General features: G+C 38.4%; 1 long non-coding RNA gene across 1 annotated transcript in view; it reads right to left on the reverse strand.

Annotated features, from left to right (window-relative positions):
• LOC108349242 (uncharacterized) overlaps positions 1-22,634 on the reverse strand; it is a 67,975-nt gene that overhangs the window by 42,391 nt on the left and 2,950 nt on the right. Inside the window, exons 2-4 of the long non-coding RNA XR_001842751.3 lie at positions 18,824-18,932; positions 17,588-17,668; positions 6,185-6,255 (exon numbers count right to left, since the gene is read on the reverse strand). This is a non-coding gene — a long non-coding RNA (uncharacterized LOC108349242). The remainder of the gene's footprint in view (positions 1-6,184; positions 6,256-17,587; positions 17,669-18,823; positions 18,933-22,634) is intronic.

A 22,634-nucleotide genomic window follows, 5' to 3' on the forward strand; every position in this document is an offset into this window, starting at 1 on the left:
CAGGGCTGCCATGTGGGAGAGGATGCACCTAGTCTTGCAGAGACTTTAAGTTCCAGGGCAGGGAGATGCTCTTGGGGGCTACCCTCTCAGAGGAGAGGACGGGGAATGGCGGTAGAGACTCTGAGACGGGGAACTGGGAGGAGTAGCATTTGGCCTATAAGTAAATAAATAAATATTTTAAAAGTACCAGTAGGAAGCCTCCTTTCCTCAGAGTACTAAGCATTTTCTTGAGGGGGGAAATTACCCCCTTAGAGCACTTAACATACAGTCTTTCCTTTGTTTTCCCTGCTTCGGGGGTAAAAAGAAAGTTTACCTTTCCCTGTCTACCAAGGTGTCCATCACTTCTGTACGTCCATTTAGGCATTCCAAGCCTGTTTAACCAAGTCTCTCTATTTAAACAATCTTACAGTGTGTAGTCTGCTTTCCTTACTCTACTCTGATCCACACGCTGTGTTTCTGAGAGTGTCGTGTATCACACTGCATTTCTTTATTCCTACCATACTTGTCCATTTGACTTTACAATATCATTTCTTGAGTGTGTTGCCTGACATTCTGCATCAATTTTGGAAGACACTTTGAGCCTTTTGAGCCTTTTTTTTTTTTTTGGTTCTTTTTTTCGGAGCTGGGGACCGAACCCAGGGCCTTGCGCTTCCTAGGTAAGCGCTCTACCACTGAGCTAAATCCCCAGCCCCCCTTTTGAGCCTTTTAAATTTTGTTTTGACTTTGATTGTTACTTCCTCCTCTTTTTTTTTTTTCTACACTGGGTCCTGGAAATTTTTTCTTACACTATCTTGTGGCAGAACAAGTTGTCTCTGTGCCTTCTTTGAAAGTTTTCTTTTTATTTGTGTGCATATAAAGGATGAAGTGTTAGTCCTTGGGAGAGAAAGTGCCTGTAGGACCTGGAGGGGCATCAGGTCCCCTGAAGCTAGACTTACAAGAGGTTGTATACCGCCCTAGGTGGGTGGTGGGAACAAAATTCTGTAAGGGACAGTATGTGGTCTTATCTGCTGAGCCATCTCATCAGCCTCTTAATCAGCACAATTTTTTTCTAGAATACATTGTTCTATTCACTTCATTTACTTTGTTATTTAAAACCCTCAAATTCTATATTTTACATTTCAGTGCATTTTTACCAATTTGAATGTATTATTATCTCTATGTAATTCTATTAGTTTTGACATTTTTATTTGACCTACATTTTTAGCTATGTGTGATTTCTCAATGAATAGCTGCAGTGATCAATGTAAAATGTACGTTCTTAAAGACTTAATTTGATTTTATTTCCGTGATTATAATATAACTGCATCATTTCTCCTTTGCCTTTCTTCCCTTCAAGCCTTCCCTATGCCCCTGTTTGTTCTCTTTCTTTAAAATCCCTGCCCTTTTAGCCATGGATTATTGGGGTGTGTGTGTGTGTGTGTGTGTGTGTGTGTGTGTGTCTTTGTGTGTGTGTGTCTTTGCGACTGTGTGTTTCTGTATGTCTGTGTGTTTCTCTGTGTATGTGTCTATGTCTGTCTGTCTCTCTCTCTCTCTCTGTGTGTGTGTGTGTGTGTGTGTGTGTGTGTGTGTGTGTGTGTGTGTGTGTGTGTAGACATATTCCTGTACTGGCTAGTCTTATGTCAACTTGGCACACCAACTAGAGTTATCTGGAAGGAGAGAACCTCTACTGAGAAAATGCCTCTATAAGATCTAGCTTTAATGCATTTTCTTAATTAATGATCAATGGGGGAGAGCCCAGCCCGTTGTAGGTGGGGCCATCCCTGGGCAGGTAGTCCTGGATTCTATAAGAAAGTAGACCAGGCAAGCCATGGGGAGCAAGCCAATAAGCAAAATCTCTTTCTTGGCCTCTGCATCAGCTCCTCCCTCCAGGTTCCTGCCATGTTAGGGTTCCTGTCCTGACTTCATTTGATGATGAACAGTGATAGGGACGTGTAAGCCTCCTCACTTGCTTTTTAGTCATGGTGATTCTTCACAGCAACAGAAACCCTAAGACAATTCCTAAATACAATTTGTTTGGTCCTTATAATATAACTTGTATGTATGTTGTCAGGGCTGACCATTTGGTACAGAGCACATGGAGTTGGGGGGGGCAAAATATTAAGGAGATATGGGAGTAATTGGAGAGAACAGAATGTGGAATAGATTTGATCAAAATCCATTATATGCACGTGTTAAATTCTTAATGAAAAGTATTCTTCAGGAATTCTCTTTAGCATTGTGTTAATACTGACTTGTCACTCACTTAGATATATTCTCAATATACATATTTCATAGCTCTTGATTGCTTTTCAAAGAATATTATTTATGTGTGTGAGTCAAATAGAAATGTATTCTTCTAGTTAAATTCCATAATTTTGATTGTAATACTTTAATTGTCTCTATTCAACATCATCTGGATACCCTTTCTCTTAACTTATTTCTTATTAAATTAATTTTATCTATTTTGTATATGAGATCTTCTGTAGCTATATATATATATATATATGTCTCAAAGTCCTTAGAGAAAAATATAGTATATTTATTACTTGCTGTGTATATAAAATAGAAATGATATAATTTTACAACTTTGATACATAATCTAATTTTTCATCTGATTAGTTTATCTTTATATATTAACATATTTAAGTCCATTTAAGTTGATCACTTGACTTACATTTCATTTTATTTTAGACTCCCTATTATTTTATTCTACCCCCTCAGATGCATTATTAGTAATTAATATGATAAAGAATCTCATGACAAATATTTGAGCAGAGCATAGAGATATTAATAGATGATGAAACAATCACACAGCCAGTTCATATACCTACAAGTTTCTCATTATAAAGGATCTTTGTCATCAAAGATGCACCATTAGATTCTGGACTCCAGACCTTATTTCTTAGTCATTTAAAATCACAGGGACTTCATGAAATCTCCAGTCTATCAGGTACGAAAGAATGGATAAATGAGAATAATAAAAGACTTTTTGCGTGTTGAATAGATGAAAGAGAATAAAAAAATTGTGTTGGCCTATAGAATTGTTGTTGATTGATCGTGAGTTTTCTAGAGAGGACAGTTTAAAGTGCCTATTAAATTGAAAAGATTCTCTATGAAATATTTTTTTAAAAAGCCTGTAAGTGAAACAACAAAGAATAAGAAACAGTGGGGATTCGCTGAGAATAATGCAGCTCCTAAATGGCAAAGCTGGGATTTGAGCCTCACACATATTCCTAGCTATCTTTCTGATTAATATGCACAGCTATGGATGACCCCAATGAGAGAGAAAAAATATAAGATACCCAAGTAAAATTGAATTTCAGACATACCACATTTTTAATTTCTTTTATTGATAATTTCATATATTTTCATTATATCCACTCGTCCTTCCTCCTCAACTCATTCTGTATCCCCCATACACTGCTCTCAAATCCCAAATTCCTGTCCTTTTCTTCTCTAAGTTACATGCACATGTGCACACACATACATACACACAATATGTATTATATGTTAATTATATATTATATATTTTATATGCTATATATTAAACATTATTATATATAATATATTATGTAGTAATATATTATTATATTATATATAATATCCTGTACTGGGTCCAATTAGTGCTGGCCATATCTGAGTATAGGTATAACTTGGGCATGGCAACCTATGAGGGGTCATGTCCTCTGAAGAAAACTGAGTCTTCCTCCCTCAGCAGCCATAGACTGCCTATAGCTCTCCAACTAAGGGTGGGCCCTTTTGTGCCCTTCCTCAGTTTATACTGGACTGTTTACTGATATATTCTTATGCAGGTAACTATATCATTGGAAGTTCATGGGTGCCACCTCCTTGTTGTGTCCAAAAGACATTATTTCACAGCAATCACCCTAGTCCTCTGGCTCTTCTAATCATTCTTTTCCTGCTTTCAACACATTCCCTGATCTTTGAGTGCAAGGATTAACAGATTTTAATGTGAGCATATCTTATTGAATGTCTTTTGTATGTTTGAAATTGAAATTCAACTGACCATTTTGCAATACTACCAATAACCATCTCTTGTCATAAAATACAAAGGATGCAGTGTCTGTCTTTGTTTTCTTCCCCCATTTTATTCTCAAGGAAAGGAATGTCAAAGCATTTTTTCAGTTAGTAAGTGTTTGCCTTGCACATCAAAGTGCCTGAGCTCCAACCTCAGATCGTATGTGAAAAAGCCAAGCATTGTAACCTGTATTTGTATTGGGGAGGCAGAGCCAGGTGGGTTCTTGGGCTCACTGGCCAGTCAACCCAGCTTGCTTGGTAAAATCCCTACCAAAAGATCCTGTCTCAAAAAGCAAGGTGAATGATCCCTGAGGAATGAATTAGTCTTAAGGTTAACCATTAGCCACTACATGCACATATTTGGATATTTACAAACCTGCCTGCTACACCCTGTGGATTTAAGAATGTTTAAAATAGGTTCGTGCTGCTTCTGTGATTCTTACAAGAGTATCTTTTATTGTTTCCAAGAAATAAAGTTATAACGTGAATAACCATGTACTACTAAAAACAATGAGTGTTTGCGTAGTAAGTTTCTGTAGTCATCATAAACATGCCAAAATGTCATTGTGTAAAAGAAATTCTACCATATCATTGCTGTAAGCACTTGCCTATGAAAAGATAATCTATAGTACACGTAGGTTTCATCATTTTTTTATGGACTGGCAAGCTCCTAAAATTATAAGATCATATTTACCTTTTTCATAAGCTCTCTTGTATCAGAGCACAGTGATGTATCTTATCCATTTTGTGAAAAAAATTGAATTAAAAAATAAAAAAACATTGTAGATATAAAAGGTACAAATATACATCAATTAAAAATTACTACAGATTAACATAGCCATCAACACCCACTCTGCCCATAAGATCCGCAGAACATCTTCATAGTATAATCTAATCTTTTTCACCCTTTGACAAATATTTCTCCCTTTATCTCAGCCCTTATCCCTTTGTAAGAAAGCTACTGTTTCCATGAGAACAACTTTGTTATAAAAGTGAGAGCATATAAGATTTAACTTTTTGTCTGTGGCTTTTTTCACTTAGCTTATTCTAATTATTTGCTATGGATCTTGGTATGAAAAGTGATTTTTTTTCTTGTTGTCATTTCTATTTTGAGACAGAGTCTTACTAAGTATCTTAATCTGACCTCAAACATGTGACTCTTCTACCAAGCATACCAAATTCTGAGACAATAGTTATGTACTACCATTCTTGTCTTCCAGACTGATTCTTGACTCAAGCCTAGATATTTTTTTAATTTTTTTATTAACTTGAGTATTTCTTATTTACATTTCGAGTGTTATTCCCTTTCCCGGTTTACGGGCCAACATCCCCCTAACCCGCCCCCCTCCCCTTCTTTTTTTTATTTTTTTTTATTTTTCCCCCTCCCCTTCTTTATGGGTGTTCCCCTCCCCATCCTCCTCACATTGCCGCCCTCCCCCCAACAGTCTAGTTCACTGGGGGTTCAGTCTTAGCAGGACCCAGGGCTTCCCCTTCCACTGGTGCTCTTACTAGGATATTCATTGCTACCTATGAGGTCAGAGTCCAGGGTCAGTCCATGTATAGTCTTTAGGTAGTGGCTTAGTCCCTGGAAGCTCTGGTTGCTTGGCATTGTTGTACATATGGGGTCTCGAGCCCCTTCAAGCTCTTCCAGTTCTTTTTCTGATTCCTTCAACGGGGGTCCTGTTCTCAGTTCAGTGGTTTGCTGCTGGCATTCGCCTCTGTATTTGCTGTATTCTAAGCCTAGATATTTTAAACATCATGTTTGGACATTCTTTAACATATAAGTGACATTTAGTTTCAATAGGCAGCCTCTCTATTTGGGCCTAACTTGAAGGTCTCAGGCAATCTTTGTGATCTTGATCTTCAGTGACAGATAAGTGCTCAGAACTCTGGCCAGTGTTACCTCGCTCACTGTGTTCTGTCTCCACTAAATTCCCACTGATCTTAGAAGGTGCCTCCTCCTGTCTGTCCGATGACACTGGGTCAGAGACATTGCCCCACTACGTCTTTGTTGTGTTTCCTGTTTGTCTAGTTTCCTTTGGCCAAAAAGACAAAACTTCCCTTACATTTTTATTCATCTTCTATACTTATTGGTACTTCCTGGATATAGGAATTTTTAGAACTGAGGCAAGAATGAATACACATCAGATAATTCTGAGGAACTCACAGTGGTGGTGTCTTCATTTCCTTGAACTGACAATTTCATCCATCCACTTCGGAGTCCTTTGATGATTAATTCTTGAATTATGTCGGTGGTATTTAGGAAGAGGAGGAAGAGAAGGAGGAGAAGAAAGAAGGAAGTGAATTTACACCATTTTGTCATATACTTAGATGTCAGTTTATCTTTTCTGAAATCATTGTAATCATATCATTTCATTAAGATTTAGCTAACAATGCACCAAGATACTTAGCCCAGACAAGTTTTCAGCAATTAGTGGCCCAAATACTGTATCAGGAGGACTAATACTAAGCTTTCTCTTCTTTATTGTTCCTTAATTAGCAAATATCCCTAAAATATAGCATCATTATACTCCTGGTCATTCCTATCAGCAAATGGTCCATTACCAACAAAGATACCAGAAAAGAGGAAATCTCATTCTCACATATTAAACAAAGCACATAATTACCATGAATGCCCAAATTCTAACTTTTTAAGTTTCTACCTTATCCATTTATTTAGCTTTGGCATCATGAGTCATATGTGAATCACTGAGCTGTGATGGAAATTCCTGACCCACAGGATGAATTTCACATGCCATAGAAAGAATGTGTTAATCTTGTGAGCGTCCTTACATTCCTGCGAATGGGTTATTGTGGGTTCTGAAACAGATGTATTAATTCTGAGATTCTTTTCAACACTGAAATCAGTTATTTCAGATTCTACCATGATCTGAAACAGAGATTGACTGAGTCCAGGTTTGGAGGGACTGAAAGGAGGGTTAACCAGCCTTTCTTTCACACTAATCCCATTGTTTATAGAGCATTTTATTTCATTCCAAGAAATGTTTTGGGAAATGACAATATGATCTGTTCTATTATTCTGAGGATGAATTTGTACTTCTTAATTTCAATGGAAAGCTAATGTAACTCTATTTTTTTCCTCTCTGGTTGCTATGACAACTAGGTTATGCTCTCTAATGTCAAGAGGTAAAACCAGTTTGCAAGGATATTATTAAGCATCTAAAACAACTTTTTGGTATCTAATGATCACCGAAAGAGAGAGAAAGAGAGAGAGAGAGAGACAGAGACAGAGACACAGAGAGAGAGAGACAGAGACAGAGAGAGACAGAGACAGAGAGACAGAGACAAAGCAGACAGACAAACTCAGAGAAAGACAAAGAGACAGAGAGACACACAGAGACAAAGAGAGAGACGAAGAATATATATCCATGTTTCTGCCTTTCCTTGTTTGAGTCAGTGGAATATTTTGTTGGCAAATCTGATTTTGATCCCTTCCCTCATGTCCCAAGCCCTGTTCTAGCTGAGTAACTTGGGAACACTGGCCATTCATGAGAAGAAATGTAGGCCGCAGAGCTGTCAGTTACTCAGCCATTTCCCCTGCTTCTGTGTCCTAAAATAATCCCACACCTGTGCAGGGCAAGCCTAATTAGCCTTTGACTCTCGACATTGGACTCTGGCTGGAATCGGAATATACTTTTGGAAAATGTAAAAGGTGTTAGATGAAATTTCTAATTTTAAGAATGTTTGCAGTAAAATTTAACATTGTGGCATTCTGGTTTTAAAATTCCCCTAACAAAATGGTGACTACTGAGGAAAAACGAAAATGTTAATAAAGCCCTAAATTCTCCCTAAGCTGTCTTAGAAATCCGAGGCCAAAATCATTATCAAAAGTTTGATAAAGAAACAAAGACTGAAGGAAGTGACAAAAAAAAAAAAAACCTTAACTGTTTTTATATTTAAACAGAGCGAAACAGTTCTGGAAAGGTAACCAGTATGTGGGCTGGATGAAGGAAGATAAGACTCATTTCAATAGGGTCTGTTTGTACAGAATTCTCTTAGCTGTGATTCCTCAATGAAGAATGCTGGTTTTGCTGGTAGAAAGAGTATAGCTCTGACATAAAAGGTTAAGTTTTCTGACTGCAGAAAAAAAGTGACTGGTTCCAATGTTCCTGTGGCTGCTATTTCTCAAGTGCCTTTCCCTTATTCTGAGGTGGGTACAGGCTTCTAGTGTCATAGTCTGCATATTTCTTAATCACGTGATATCATTATGAACTGTGTATTAATTATAATAAAGAAATGTACTTGCTCACATGAAGCATAAATTTCATGTGGCCATTCTTAACTTGCCAAAGATTATATAGTAAAAATAATGATTTAAATGATATGAACTATAGGGAAAAAATGACAATAATAATCTTCCATCTGTGGGGATGTCTGTTAATAGGGGCCCCATTCTGATTTAACGTCATTCTCGCCTGTGTTCCATTAGCCTTTCTATTTCTCCCTTTGCCTTCTCTCTTAAGATCACTACCTCCTCAGGATCTTCTTCCACTTTCGTAAGCCACAACACATACACAAATAAAGAGAGAAAGAAAGAGGGAGTATTTTAAGTTTTTTTTTTAAATGGAACTGTCCCTGAATCCATTGCCTGCCTGCCTGTGGATCCCATTCCTCTAACTGGGCTGTCTTGTCTGGCTTCCGGTGGAGAGGATTCACCTTGTCTCTCAGAACTCGATGTGACAGAGGAGCATGAGGAGGGAGGAATGGGCAAGGATCTGCATGAGTGGGTACTGGGAGGGGTGGCTGATATTAGTATGCAAAATGAATACGTAAATAAATGAATTTTTTAAAATGGAACTGTCCTGTCATTCCATGGGTGTATTTCCCTTGTCATCTATTTGTGTACACAAATACTTCAAGCTATCTGTGTTTTTTATTTATAACTCTGCATATTCATGTAGATGATATTAACTTAGTAAAATGTGAGATATAATAGGATAGTATAAGCATGCAGTCATATGTCTACACTTCAAAATATGCCTAGCAAAATTAATTTTCAGTCTATGCAATGAATAAAGTAAAGGCCAAATGTACAAACAAGTAAATGAAAGAATGAACAGTAGTACGAAATCTCAGGGCAGGAATAAAATGACATTAGAGGAAGATTCTCATTAAGCTTCGCCAAAACTCTGTATCTCTTACCAAATGTCTTGTGAGTACTCTAGTGCTGTGAAAACACCATGATCACAGAAACTCTTATAAAGGCAGACATTTAATTGGGGCTTCCTCACACTTTCACTGGTTTAGTCCATTAGATCATATATCAGGGAGCATGGTGGCTCACAGGATGACACGGCGGGTAGGTGAGGGGGGAGAAGTAGCTTAAGAGTCCTACATCCAAATTAGCAGGCATCAGGAAATGAAGACAGACATAGGACACAGCTTGGGCTTTTGAAATCTCAAAGCCCACCTCTAGTGACACACTTCCCCCAATAAGGCCACACATACTCTCAAAAGGCCACATCACCTAATTCGTTTCAAGTAGAACCACTCTTTGATGACTAAGTATTCAAATGCAAGAGCCTACAGGGAGGGCATTTTCATTCAAAATACCACACCAAAAATGAAGATTTTTCTATGTACATAATAAAGGTACATAGAAACGAGGCTATTCAGTGGTCCAAGGTCTATGATTGATTTCAATTAATTTGAAAACTCTAACTGCAATATTTATCATTGTTTGATTTTTCAGAAGAAAATAGTAATTTAAAAAGATTGAGTAATAATTTACAATAAAACACAGAGGTATTAGAAGATAAAGTTTTAAAAGAATGAATGCATAATGAATTTTTAAGAAATGTTGAGTATCTGATTCAGTTATGTATAAAAAATAGAGATTGGAGTTCCTCAATTCTGACCTGTAATAAACGTGAAGCCTGGCAAATTCATTCCCCACAGGGATTCTTAAGACTCTAGACAAGTATTAGGGAACAGGTTTCAGATTTTTCAGCATTGCACTACAGAACATCCAGAATGGTATCCAAGTTATTAGTTATCAGCAGTGAAGGTATTGTTGTATATGCTCACTGGCCATTGATTTGCTGTTTCCCTATTTAGAACTGAGGAGGCACAAAAGGCCCATTTTGTGTTCCCCATGCATGCTGGGACAAATGTTACATATGCATGTAATTATCTGCAGGCAAATTAAATGCTCACAATTACAGGCTCGGATGCTCCCACCTATAGACCAGATGTGGCTCCTGTAAGCAGAGATTACCTTCAATTTTTGACCAGGTACTTATTTCTAAATCCCAGGTAAACCAAGGTGTCCTTTCTGTCCTCCAACCAAAGATAACATGGAGGAAATGTTGATATTTTGTGTGTCTCAGAAAAGCAGAGTGAAAGACAGAGAGAGAGGCTGAGGTAAACACTTATCTCCATTCTCCCCTGAAGTAGCAGAGCCATGCTTAATCCCCAATTGCCATTCCAAATGGTTCTCTGGAGGGAAAGGTTACCCAGGAAGCTGCACCACTAAGCACTGAGGAGAAGCTGAGAGGCAGGATGGCGCTGGTGGACCCACCTCGTTTTCTGTCTACAGACAAAGGCTGGTAAGTATTGTACACAAGTATACACCACGCGTGATGGGAAAGTATTGTAGACTCTGTTTGCATACAAGGTGCTGTCCTGGGCTGGGTTTCCCGTGTATCCCACGAAGAAGGTGGTAGAATCTCCTGTGTGGTAGTTACTTTTCTTAGTGATGTGAGCAAATACTTGACAAACTGAAAGCATCAGCAGCTGAGGTACTCCCCAACAGTTAGTGAAAAGGAGAGGCCATGATTTGAGGAGGATGGGGAGGGGTATGGGGGAGGTTGTGAGGAGGAATGGGCAGGGAGAATTACAGTGATTAAATTATAATCTCAAGAATAAAAGATTACGATAAGAGAGGAAAGAGATTCATCCTCCCTGGGAGTACAGAAGAATTCTATACACTGTGGTAATGAAGTCACAGTAGAAGGAGCAGCAAGGTCTATGCTGCAGCAGGGGAACAAAGAAGTGTGCACAGCTGGCTTTTCCCTACTCCTCCTCCTCTCCCTCCTCCTTCCCCTCCCCTTGCTCCTACTCCTCCTACCCCTTCTCCTCCTACTCCTCTTCCCCCTTCACCTCTTCCTCCTACCCCTTCTCCTACTCCCCCTTCCCCTACTCCTCCTCCTCCTTTTCCACCTTTCTCCTACTCCTACTCCTCCTCTTCCTTCCCCTTCTCCTCCTTCCCCTTCCTCTGCTCCTCCTCCTTCTCCTCCTCCTCTTCCAATTTCTACTCCTCCTCCTCGTCCTTCTTCTCCTTACACTTACATTCTTCTTTTTCTCCCTCTGTATTTTTTGGACACTGTTGTCTTACTAGACAGGGTCTCTTAATCTGTAGCCTTGGCTGGCCTAGAACTCAGTGTGAACCCTGTCTAGTCTTGAACTCATAGCAATCTTCCTCTCAACTTCATGGCTGATGGAGTTACAGGTATGGGCCTGTTTGCTCCTTTCTTGTGTGTGTGTGTGTGTGTGTGTTTTTTTTTTTTTTTTACTGGAAAGAGGTGATAAAGTACTTCATGTCAGCCTGGTAGGCAACATGGTCACTATGTAGCAAAGGCTGGCCCAGAACTCTCCATCCCTCTGCTTTCTTTTGCCAATCTTTAGAATTACCACGTTTCATGAGGCCAACCTACTCTCTCCCTAATCATTCAGACTTGGACTGCATCCAACAGTAAGTGCCTTTCACACTCAAGAGTTGCTCCCCTGTCCCACCCCCCAGTTAAACATCTCTCAAAACATTCTCCAGACACCCAGTGACTCACTAATGCCAGAGGCAACTTTTAATTCAATCAAACTGACAGAGTTCTCCATCATAGGCAAGAGAGGAATAACTAGGACAATCGTCTCTGCTCTTGAAATCTGGGAGAAGTGGTTCTTAAGTCTACACTGAATATACTCATGAACACAGATGCCTGCCTCCCTGCCTGGTGCTAGTACTGTAAGGATAAAATTAATGCCATGGATAAGAATTTTCCACCTTGTAACTCAGGCTATGACAATTTGTCCATCCACTGCCTCACTGATTTGTGTCAGGATCTGCACAGCCCAGCAGTGAGCAGAGCGAACTGGATCTGCTGTGTTTGATAGGCCATTGCCACGTTTCCCCTGACAAGTTAGTCAGGAGGAGATAGGTTCTGCTTGGCCAGTGGTGACAAACAACAGACGTCCCTTGTCCCAGTAATCACTGAGGCACGGAATAAAGGGAATGTCATACATTACATTTTGTATTTCTTTGGCATCCTCGGATCTGAGTGTGGGCTATGTCAACCATCAGCACCAAGTCAGAGCTTAGCAATGCTGTTATCATTTTACTCTCAATCAGGGAGAATGTTGGGGGCAAGTCCTTCCCAGGAATGAATTTGAAGGGCTATAGGAGCGTATGGGCAATTCTAAACTGACTTTATATAGTGTCTGAAAAGTCTTGTCTCATAAAAGGCCACAACATACATATAACTCCTGTATTCCTTTGTGTGGTGCCTCATATCTTGACTCGGTACTGCTCATATCTTGCCTTGGTACTGCTCAAGTCTTGCCTTGGTACTGCTCATGTCTTGACTCCGTACTGCTCAAGTCTTGCCTTGGTACTGCTCATGTCTTGACTCCGTACTGCTCATATCTTGCTTTGGTACTGCTCAAGTCTTGACTCAATACTGCTCATATTTTGCCTTGGTACTGCTCAAGTCTTGACTCAGTACTGCTCATATCTTGACTTGGTACTGCTCAAGTCTTGACTCAGTACTGCTCCTATCTTGACTTCTTGTACTTCTCCTATCTTGACTCGGTTCTGCCCTTATGTTTGACAGCTGAGTAATGATTCTGTCCCTGAGAAGGAATTGCACAGACCCCTCAACCTGTACTCACAGTGCCCTAATGGAGGAAACACACAGCAGGTTGGTGTTTATGCCGGCTCTTTATGAGGCTGTGCTCTGAGAACTGGATCAGATGTGTTTAGAGGAGCAAACTTTAAAACAATGAATCAATTACAGACCTACAGGGAGTCAGTGATGTTATTGTGTCTGTGTGAGTCTCTGTTTGGCAATTGACTTATGAGTTTTCAGATGCAGGAGCTTGCTTCTTCTTGTGTGGGAGAGAGACTCTGGCAGCTCCTGCTGAAAGCAGCCTGAAAAGGCTGAGTCACCATCAGTGTTTTCCCTTGCTTGATTTTCTGAGTCAAGGTGAGAGGACTACAATGTTCAGGAGCCTTTGCGTGTCTGCTTTCATGGATCAGAGGTCTCTGAACAAACATTTAAGGATGTGTCATGAGGCTGTTGTGGATCCAGTGGTTCACTGGTTGCCTACCTTGTGTGTGACCTTAGATTCATTCCTCATTAATGAAGAATGCAACTAAATCGAATCATAAGTCACTGACATTTCAGTAGGCATGATAATCCTTATGTCAGGTTATGAAACACCTTTTAATTAATGGTACACACCAGAAGCTGGCATACTTTCTAGTAGTGCGGCAGCTAGGACTTATTCACTTTTTGAAAATGATATAGTCTCCTTCGTATTTGCTTAGCTTTTCCATAATACCTGATAAAACAGCCAAGGCCGCTAAGAAAAAGATATAAAGATAAAAAAGAATATTGCCACTGGGCTCCAATCTATTCAGTTAGGGAAAAAATAAAACACGTGGCAGCCAGACAATACTCTGTTTATCATTTATTGAGCATTATTGTAAAATATTAGGGCTTGCAAAACATTAGGTACCCAAATATTTGGAGAATTCTTGCTGTAACCGTCTGCTTTCCAATACGTTATGATTTATCATTTTGAAAACCTAAGTTCATTTTTAAAAAAAGACACCATGCTGTGAGTTTATCAGGCTTAAACTGAGCTCTGTGTGTGACTTTCCTAAGCTTGTGGCATAAAGTACAGGATTCCTAGCAGAGGCTCTTCCTGTTCAGCAGATATTCTGGTGGATGGTGGTAAGAACGCATTGTCCTGTTGGCTATGTACTAAATATGCTTAATGAGAACCAGATGGTTCTCGGAAGAAAAGGTTATCTGATAGATTCGTTCAGCATTCCTCAGATGCTGTGTCTGCCTCCCACGTCACCCTCTCTACTTGACCCCTGACTCTTTCAGTTTGTTCAGTGATAATGCCACGGGGCAATGGAGCCCTAACAGGGAAACTGCACTTCCCATCCTGCTTTCCTTTACTGGCTGCACGCTACTTCTGACAAAAACATTTTTTATGGCACTGCCCTATCGTTCCCATAAGCACAGGAAAGATGTGAGGATGCCTGCGTGTATGTCCAGGGAACCTGTGCTTCCAGTCTTCACAGATAGTCCAACAGCAGTAGCACATAGGGATCTTCCTCTCCTCAGAGACAGAACTCAGCCTCTCGGATAATCTGTTATAAGATCCTGAGGCTCGCTAACAGCCAGTAAACCATGCTTCCTCAGGGAGAAGGTCGTTAGAGAATCTATCACCATCCCTTTATATGTTGCTTCAGGTCTAACAGACCTCTTGTCTGTTGTTTGCTTCTATGACTTTGTGTCTCTGTGTTCTCTGCAGAGTTACTGTAAACCCCAGGCTTTCCCTCTACCTTGCTCATTCAAATGGAATCCATTAGTTCATGCACCTTTGCTCTAAGTAAATGGATTATGTCCTTTCACTGAAACTTGGCTATTTTCCCCAAGAGTTGTGATCCATTTCCTTCTACTGCATCCAAGTTGTCAAAGACTCAACCTCCCCGGCACACATATGTTTCTGAGTAGATCAGCCTTTGCTGTTCAAGATGGCTTCTAAGGTCTGTGACAGGCAGTTCCCATAGTTCTGAGGAATATTACTGTACCATTCTATTCTCTGATATTTCTTTCTTCCATTCTATCCCTTTCTGTTACTTGGAATCCAATTTCACATCTTTAAATTTCCATTGTGTTGGCAGGTCTTTGGGGCATACCTCCTATAACTTTATCTAGAGAAGTACTTTCCTTGCCTTTCTTTTCCTGTCTCTGAGTCACACAAAAATAGTTTGTTTCAGTAAATGGACCGATGTGGTTACTGTAGGTATGCTTTGATTTCCTAAAAATCTTTGTTTGTAAAATCTATTATGTGCCAGGTTTAGGGTGACTCCAGGGACATCTCCTGCATCTCAGAGGAGAAGGGTATGGGGAAAGGGGTTGTGTGAGGGGTAGATGTGAAGAGGAGGGCTGTGATATGGATGTAAAGAGAATACCTATGTTTTTTAAAATAGAATTTTGTAACATCTCTGCATTTGTTTTACAAACTTGTGCTAATTTCTCTGTCATCACTGTAGCCCTGCTTTTCCTGGCGTTGTAACCCAGACTACCTTGTCTTATCTCCATATGTTTTCAGAAACTTGGGTTTCATTACATTGGTACTATCACTGAGCACACATATTTGAATAAAAGAGCCCATTGTATAAGAATACTAAAAAAACAAAGTTATCATTTGAAAACAGAAGAGGCATACATGAGTGCATATAATTACAGCCATCTGATAGTTGACAACGGTGAGGGTGAAAATAGATGTCAATACGTATGAGAATGAAATTAAACTATATGTATCATGTGCCGCAAAATCAACTCCAAAAGGATCAAAAAACTTAATATGAAATACAGATACAACTGAAAGAAAACATGGGTAAGATACAGGTTTTCTAAAGGCCTTTCTATGTAGGGCTGCCTTGCTTTGAGAAAGGAAGGCAAAATTGACAAGTAGGAGGACTTCATATAACTAAAAAGCTTCTGTGCATCCAAGAACATAAAGAGGAAGCTAAGAAAGGATAAGAGTCTTCGCCAGCTAACTATCTGGTAAAGGATAAAAATCTAGACTACACAGAGAATGGAAAAGCCATAAAATGAATAAATAACAAGTTATCAAAAATAAATGACCCAATTAAAAATGGCTGTGTACCTGAAGCAAGAGTTCCCAAAGGAAATACATACAATAAAAATGACTAAGGAATGTCTTTAAAAGTGTTCAATATCCTTAGCGATTAAAGAAATGAATTTACAACTACTGTGAGATTTCATCTTATCCCAGTCATGATGACTAAGGTCAAGAAAACAGCTGAGAGCAAATGATAGTGATAATATAGGTAAAGTGGACCATTGGTGCACTACTGGTCACATTGCCAACTGTGGTAGCCACTCTAGAAACCAGTGTGGAGGATTCTAATAAAACAAAGGGGGTTAGACATCCTACTGTACAGGTGTTTCTCCGCCACTTTTTTTTTTTTGCCACTCACAACAGATAGAAAATGGAAAGAACCTAAGCCTCTTTTAACTGAATAATGAAAATAGTGTACATATACACAAAGGAATTCTATTTGACTGTAAATAAAAAAAAGTGAAAACAAGAACTTTTCACATAAATGGGTGGAACTAAAATACATTATATTGAGTGAGGTAAAAAAAAAAAAGACACAGAAAGGAAAATGCTGCATGTTCTCCCTTATTTGTAGAGCCAAGAAAGTAGAAAGGGACCATGGCAGGAGGTTTGTATAAGGAGCATTACAGAAGGAGAAAGTACAGCACAAGTTCTATAGAGAAAGACATGGGGAAAGTGGAGAGGACATAAACTAGAGAGATGGGAGGAAGGCAATGTGAAGGGAAATAGAGAAAAGAAAAATATACGACGCTGAGGATGCTTTTAAAAACCATAGAAAACATTATTTTATAACACATCTATGTAGTATAATTAGAGATACGCTCCACAGGGTGCTAATGTCCCTCCCAAGTCTCATAGATTATCAAAAACAACATCCCCAGGGCTGGCATAAGAAACATACTTTCCTTCTATGTGTTGCTCAGCAGAGTTCAAGACAAGTCCAAAATGGATAAGCTATTGTTGTTGCCTCCCAGAACCTATTGTTGAGGACACAGGAAGAGTCAAACTGGAACTGACTAGAAGCTTCTTTCTGAGGACCAGCTCTCACAGCATCTAAAGGTACTATGTCAGTCGCAAATGGAAAAGCAAGCAACTTAATATTCCCTCACAGCTATAACCCCTATAAACTACAAGAATGATGATGAGCCCAGCAGGATATTCTGAATGGTGCCATCATGATGTATTTATTTTGTGGGTAAGCAAAAGCTGCTGAGTTGAATTTAAGGCCTATTTGATAGCAGGAAATTCATGCTTGGTATTGTAAATCTTGCCAACTCCCCAGGGTCATAGATCTTGAAGGAGAACCTACTGTTACCATTTCCCTAGGCCAATATAATTTCTAACTGAATTCTAAATACCCTTATACAACAAATAAATGCAATTCTCGCTCTTCACCAAAGAAGCATCTTTTTGTGACAGAAAAGGAGACCATTACAGAGATCTGGAACTTGTCAAAATACAGAAAATAAGTTATTGTGGGGTGTTGAACACCCCACAATACCTCCACAACACAACCCTGACACCTAAGGCTCCAGGAAAATGGCAGGCCTCATCTATCCTAGGTAAGCTCTCTACCACAGAGTTACATATTCAGACCCATTTTGTAATTTTATAATTTACTTGATTGTTTTATTAATTTTTTTAAAACATTGAGATAGAGTCTCACCAAGTTGTCCAAACTGGCCGCAACTGTGTTATCCTCTGTCAACCTCTGATACAGCTTGAACTGTAGATGTACACCATCATCCTGGTTAAACATGACATCTGACATTGATGACTGTATTCTATGACTATTACATATATACAATACTTTGAATGTTTCTATTTCCAGTATAAAAGATGTTTTCACATTTACTAATTTACTTATTTAATGATTAAGTAAAAGTTGAAAACTATGTTTAATATTTTTATTCAAAAAATAAATTAATCATTGTAAGCTCAGGAATCAGAGATTCTCTATAAATAATTGAATCTACATGTCTCTAGATTTTAATTCTACCTATGTGTTTCTAAACAAATACCAAATTGGCATCAAAAATTATGCATATTTAATATTTGCTAATATTAATATTTAATTCCATATTTTCCCAGTAAGTTTAATATGCACGTATAGTATGGTTAAATTCTGATGAAAAAAAGCAATGTGTGTTTGAAAAAAACAAACACAAAAAATGTATACTAAACCATATAATTTTGCTGTTCCCTTACAAAAGTAAATAAAATTTTACAGAATTTTTTTTATATATTGTGCTAGTAGAAATACCTCTTTCCTTCCTCTAAATAAGCAGAGAAATAGATATGGATGATAGAAAGGGGCCTAAAGATATACAAATATTTATCATACTTTCCACAATAGTATCAATACTATGTTAATCAACACTGTATTAAATATTATCATTACTATATTATTCAATACTATATTAACTAGTATCAATATATATTAACAACACCATGCTTCCTAGTTTTGTTTCACATTCCTGCAGTAAAATACCCTGTGACAAAATAAACATGATATAGTCTATTATATCAGGGAAGTCACAGCAACAAAAGCTTGAGGGAAAGGGTCACATTAAATTATGTCCTCAGCATAAAGAAATGAGCAACTGATGCACATGTTCCCCCTTTCTTCCCTTCTGCCCAGTCCAGGACCCATACCCAAGGGATGGCACAGGATTTTAGGTTTTTTAGGTTTTAGGCTGGACCTTCTCATATCAGTTAAAAGTATTTAAGACAATTCCCTGAAGACATACGCACAGGCCAACCTGATCTAAATGATTGCTCATGCAGACTTTCTTCTGAGGCAGTTCTACATCTCGTCAAGTTCATAGGACTACCATTTTCCAGTCCCCACGGCCCCTTTTACTTGTTGGCTTTCTGAGCTTATATGGGGTTTTATACTCACACTTGAAGTTTTGCAACTAGGAGTCAAAGATGAGAGCAAATGAGATCCTGGCCTTTCTGGATCGGGATTATCTCTCTCAATGTGATCTCTTCGACTTCCACCCATTCATCTAAAAATCCCAAACATTTTTTCTCAAACAAAGGAAGCTTAAGAAGGAAAAAAAACTAGCAATAACCATAAGACATTCAACTGCTCCAAAGATCATGTGTATAAAAACACTTTGAATATCTGTGTCTAGAATCAAATCAAATGGCATCTATAAAATGGAATTATTGTCCACCCTGAAATCTAGAGCATAACAATCAATAGTAGACCATAAAGAAATTGATTCAAAGCATGTGTAGTAAGTAGTTCACATCTATAGGCCTGGTACTTTTCAACCTGCATAACATAGTGAGTTCTAGCATAGGCCACACTGAGACATTATCTCAAAATACCAAATGTATTTATTAATACGCCTTTCAAATTAAATAGTTTTCAGGTTAAAGTTCTTGTTAACTTTGGGTATATGACATTTACTCACGAACTGAAGGATGAAAGAGTCAAGTAATTATATAGAAAGTAATTTTGATTTTCCAAGTAACAGCCACAGTCTCTGGAGAAATGATTTTAGCTCAAAGTGGTTAGCTCCTTTCCCAAGTGATGATTTATATCATTTAAAGAGAAAATGAAAAGGAAAAGAAAGGAAAGGAAAGGAAAAAGGAAAGGAGAGGAGAGGAGAGGAAAGGAAAGGAAAGGAAAGGAAAGGAAAGGAAAGGAAAGGAAAGGAAAGGAAAGGAAAGGAAAGGAAAGGAAAGAAAAGCAATCTTTTTTTGAGTCGCTGGCCAGGGTTGCCCAAAAGACCTCTAAAAATGCATCCCATTACTTTAGCCTTTAGTCACTCCCCAGATGTGGAGAATAAATCCCCATTGCTGAAGACACCATGCACTTCAGAAACAGGGTCCACAGGCTCCAGAACTGGAACTGACCTGAAATCCACCTTCCTGAGAACTAGACTTCATGACACCGGAAAGTTCCCTGCAAGTTTCCACAGGAAGGAAGAACTCAACACTTCTACCTAGCTATGATGCCTATGAACTACATCAATGACCAGCATGGCACAATAACACACAGGGTACAGTGCTGGCAGTAGCCCACAGCTCCCTAATTTGACATAAGGCCCACTTGATAAGAGATCCTTCATGCCTGGAACTGGAAACCTTGCTAACTACTCAAGGCTCGTGAGGTCATGGTTATTGGAGGAGAATCTATCATCTCTAATTTACTAAACTTGCACAATCCCTAAATTTGCTATGAGACTGTCTCCTAGTAATGTCAGGAACTACACCCATAACGTCTTATCAACATGATTGTCCAGAAACGAGGTGAACACAAACAGCACCAATGGGCATGTCAAACTGAATGGGGAAGATCCCACAAGGCTTCAGCCTGATATAAAGAACTATGAGCAATTGAGGCATGCTGGGAGCAGGAGTGTTGCTTTTCCTCAGAGACGAGCACACCAATTGCTTGTTTAGTTACAAATGGTCAGCCCTTAAAACATATATGAGTAACAATATATAAAGTGAACAAGTGGTTATACTTTGGAAGACAGACAGACAGATAGAGATAGATGATAAATAAACAGAAATACATCCACTAACAATTAATTAAAGAAAGAGGCCATGAATTTTAAGGACAATAAAAAGAGGTATATGGGAGGGTTTCGAGAGAGGAAAGACAAAGGAGAAATGTTATAATTATATAAGCTCAAAAGTAAAAAACTTTTAAAATACCATAATTTTTTGATATAAACCTTGTTACAACATCCTCCTGAGATAATTTTCATTTTTTCCACTTTGACCCCAATACACTTTCTCTACAATTATTAGCTTTTTATTATAGCTTCTTTTAAGCTCTGGGGTTCATAATTTCTAAATCTCTAAAAGGTATTTTTAAAATATGAGTCAGAAGTATCCTTTATTAAAATAAATTGGTTTATAAAACTGCTTTTTTATTAGATATATTTCTTTACTTACATTTCAAATGTTGTTCCCTTTCCCAGTTTCCTGTCCATAAGCCCCGCTCTCCTCCCCCTCCCCCATAATGGTGTTCCCCATCCATCCCCCTTACTGTCAGCCCATATTCCCCTGCACTGGGGGTCCAACTTTGGCAGGACCAAGGGCTTCCCCTTCCACTGCTGCCCCAACAAAGCTATTCTCTGCTACGTATGCAGTTGGAGTCCAGGGTCAGTCCATGTATATAGTCTTTGGGTAGTGGCTTAGTCCCTGGAAGCTCTAGTTGGTTAGCATTGTTGTTCTACAATATATCTCCCTGATAAAAGATATGTCATCAAAGAAGTCCTCACTATTGGAGCAATGCTTTTGTAAAGAGTATTTAAGTGACATTTTATAGAACTGGCATCAGCTTTATACTGAGAATATTTTTAAAATTTGTTTCATACATTGACCCAACCTTGCATCCCTGGGAAGACGCCTACTTGACGGTGGTGAATGTTGATTTTGACGTGTTCTTGGATTCAGATTGCAGTAATTTTATGGTGCATTTTTGCATTGATATTCATAAGCAAACTGGTCTGAAGTTTTCTTTTTTTGGTTGGGTCCTTATGTAGTTTAAGTATCGGAGTCATTGTGGCTTCATAGAATGAATTAGGTAGTGTTACTTCTGTTTCTATTTTATGGAATAGTTTGAGGAGTGTTAGGATTAGCTCTTTGAAGGTCTGGTAGAATTCTGTACTAAAGCCATCTGGCCCTGGGCTTAGTTGTTATTGTTGTTGTTGTTGGAAGGTTTTTAATTACTTCTTCTATTTCCTTAGGGGATATGGGCCTGTTTAGATAGTTTACCTGTTCTTGATTTGACTTTGATACATAGTATCTGTCCAGAAAATCAACCATTTCGTCTAGATTTTCCAGTTTTATTGAGTATAGGCTTTTGTAGTAGGGTCTGATAATTTTTTTTAATTTCCTCAATTTCTGTTGTTATGTCTCCCTTTTCATTTCTGATTTTGTTAATTTGAATACTGTCTCTGTGCCCTTTAATTAGTTTGGCTAAGGGCTTATCTATCTTGTTGATTTTCTCAAAGAACCAGCTTTTGGTTTTGTTGATTCTTTGTATAGCTCTCTTTGTTTCTATCTGGTTGATTTTGGCTCTGAGTTTGACTATATCCTGCTGTTTACTTGTACAGATGATAAACCATTTCAGCAAAGTGGCTGGATATAAAATTAACTCAAATAAATCAGTAGCCTTACCTTATACAAATAATAAATAGGCTGAGAAATAAATTAGGGAAACAACACTGTTCACAATAGTCACAATAAATAATAGTCACATAGATAATATAAAATACCTTGGTGTGACTCTAACCAAGCAAGTGAAAGATCTGTATGACAAGAACTTCAAGTCTCTCAAGAAAGAAATTTTAGAAGATCTTAGAAAATGGAGAGATCTCCCATGCTCATTGATCGGTAGAATTAGCATAGTAAAAATAGCCATCCTTCCAAAAGCAATCTAAAGATTTAACACAATTCCCATCAAAAGTCCAAAACAATTCATCCAAGACATAGAAAGAGCAATTCTCAAATTCATCTGGAAAAACAAAAAACCTAGAATTGTGAAACAATATTTAGCAATAAAAGAACTTGTTGGGGAATCGCCATCCCTGACATCAAGCTATACTACAGAGCAATAGTGATAAAAACTGCATGGTATTGGTACAGAGTCAGACAGATTCATCAATGGAATAGCATTGGAGACCCAGAAATAAAACTGCATACTTATGGACACTTGATCTTTGACAAAGGAGGCAAAAATA

Source organism: Rattus norvegicus, chromosome X (genome assembly GCF_036323735.1).
Source record: "Rattus norvegicus strain BN/NHsdMcwi chromosome X, GRCr8, whole genome shotgun sequence".
In the NCBI taxonomy this organism is placed as follows: Eukaryota; Metazoa; Chordata; class Mammalia; order Rodentia; family Muridae; genus Rattus; species Rattus norvegicus.